Source organism: Camelus dromedarius, chromosome X, assembly GCF_036321535.1.
Source record: "Camelus dromedarius isolate mCamDro1 chromosome X, mCamDro1.pat, whole genome shotgun sequence".
Lineage (NCBI taxonomy): Eukaryota > Metazoa > Chordata > Mammalia > Artiodactyla > Camelidae > Camelus > Camelus dromedarius.
In genome coordinates this window covers 73,255,792-73,258,513 of record NC_087472.1, presented here as the reverse complement: position 1 = coordinate 73,258,513, position 2,722 = coordinate 73,255,792, and positions in this window count along the sequence as shown.

Genomic DNA, 2,722 nt, shown 5'->3' with positions numbered 1-2,722 from the left:
TTTAAGGTTTTTTTTTTTTTTAGATTCCACATTATGAGCGATCTCATATGGTATTTTTCTTTCTCTTTCTGCCTTACTTCACTTGAAATGACATTCTCCAGGAGCATCCATGTTGCTGCAAATGGCGTTATGTTGTTGGTTTTTTTGGCTGAATAGTATTCTATTGTATAAATATACCACATTTTGCATGAGATTTTAAGGAGTGATTTTTGAAGTTTCTAAGCAATGTTTTATTATTATTTTACCATATTTCATGGGTAATTGCGTTGTAATTAGAGAAAGGATCCATATGATATAGATTATTTGAATTTTTTGAGACTTCCTTTGTGACCTACTGTGTGGTAAATTTTGTAAATTCTTGAAAATAATTATATTTTCTATTTCTTGGATGCTGGGTTATATCTCTCTATGTATAGGTCTGTCTTTTAAATTTTATTGTCCAAAGGTTATTATTTTTCTTTCTCATCCGTTTATGTTAGAGAGAGTATAATTCTCTGATTTGTTTGTGCATTTGTAAATGTCTTCTATAATTCTGTCAGTTATTGCTTTATTTGTTTTGTTACCACCTTGTTAACATGCATACAAGTCCATGGTGCTTTGCTTATTTTATTATGTGGAGTCTGTCTATTATTAATGTTTTCTGCCTTTAATTCTATTTTCTATGATATTAGTATTGCCACACCAATTTTTTCTATTTTGGTATTGTTTATCATTTTTAAATTCTTTATACTGTAATAGTTTGATGTGGTTTTGTTTAGATGTAGCTCTTATAAATAGCATATAACTAAATTACAAAAAAAAAAACTATTATAACAATCTTGTCTTTGTTAGGTGAGGCTAATTTGTTTACAATTACTATGCTTACTGGTATATTTTGATCATTTCTATTTTCTTTTTTTGTTTTCATTTTAACATCAGCTTTCTTAACTTTGTTGCTTATTACCTCTGCTGATTTGGATGCTATAAATTATATTTATATTTTTACTGTTTGCCCTTAAATATCATACATACAATATTATTTATATAACTATAAAATATTCTAAGAAAGTCTTCAGTTATTCAGTATTTCTAGCCTCTTAACTATAGCAAGGGCTTTAGTATGCTTGAATCCCTTACTATTTTTGAATAGAGTTTTAGTTTGCCATTTCAAACAAAAATATCAAGTATAATTTTATAGTCATATTAAACATAGTTTATCAGTTGCTTTGCTTATCACTGATTCTCTTTTTCCCCTGTAATTTTTCTCTGGCTTCACATCTCTTGTTTCTAAAACACATTGTTTACCTGTGTATGTTATGACAGTATGTAGGTGGTTAAGTCTAACTAAAAACTGAAATGTTTTTGTTTTGCCCTCATAAGTATGAGGTATCAATTGAGTACAAAGATCCAAATTGATGGTTTTACTTCATCATATGTAAGTATTTCTAGCATTCATTGTTTCTTGTCACTAGACTAGCTGATCTTCCTTTAGAAGGAAACATTTTACCCCTCTAGTGGCTATTAAGATTTTTGCTTTAGTATTATTTATTATTATCATTATATAATTCTTTTTACATAAAGTACAAATACAGGCACAACTAACCTATGGTGGTAGAAAACAAAGTAGTACCAAGGGTGAATGAAAATTGACTGGAAGGGGATGAGAAGACCCTCTGGGGTGACAGAAATGTTCCAAATCATGTTTTGGGTGCCATATACATGGGTGTGTACAATTGTCAAAATTGATCATGTGAATGAATATATGCGTCTAAGCATCTTATTCTGTGTAAATTACTTCTCAAAAAAAAAAAAAAACCAAACTGTGAGAAGCCTTTGGTATCCTGTGGTAAGTTCCTGCAAAGAGTTCTCAGCACCCTTTAGCCAGAGCCAGTTGCTCAACCACCACACTGTACGAAGGTCTCTGAGTGTCTATATGAAACAAAGGAATGAAACATGACATCTGTCTGCATCTTTTCCAAATTGTACATCCAATTTTGACTCAAACTGGACTATATTCTCCAGTGTCATTGTTTTTTTGTAAGTGAATTACTGATTCTTTGTCTCCACTCTGGCTTTATTAATTAAAGTCTTAGCTTCAGCTATTAGCCTGCTCCCAACACAGCTTGTATGAGCATCGATATCTGCAACTTTCTCACAGCTGAAGGGCAATGGGAGGTAATTTTCTTCTCTATAGCTAGGCATACATATCTCTGAAGTCTGTATCCCAGTGGCCAAGGAGCAAAGCTTGATTGTCCCAATGGCATATTATATTTGAAATGATCTTGGAAATAATGAGAGAAGATTATTTCAGATGTCAAGGGCAGAAGGCACTAATGACTTTCCAGATAGTCTGAGGGCCAGTACACCTCCACCAGCACCAAACTCAGCAATACTGTCATTGTATCAAACACTCACCTCTCCTGACACTTTATTCTTGATGTTATGAAGTTTTATTCAATGTGTCTGGGAGGGGTTAATTTTTATTTATTGTACTTAGTGGACTATTGACCTGAGAACTCAGGTCTTCAAATCTGGAAAGTAATTAGCAATTTTTGTTCAGTTATCAATTATTTATTCTTCTTTTCATATTCTTTTGACCCTTCTATTAGATGAAATAGATTAGGGTATCTTCTATTTCTCTTAATTATTCTTTTCTATTTCTATTTTTTATTACTACCTGCTGAGTGCTGGGTGAGTTCTTTAGTACTATATCTTCCAATTCACCAATCTGCTCTTTGGCCAT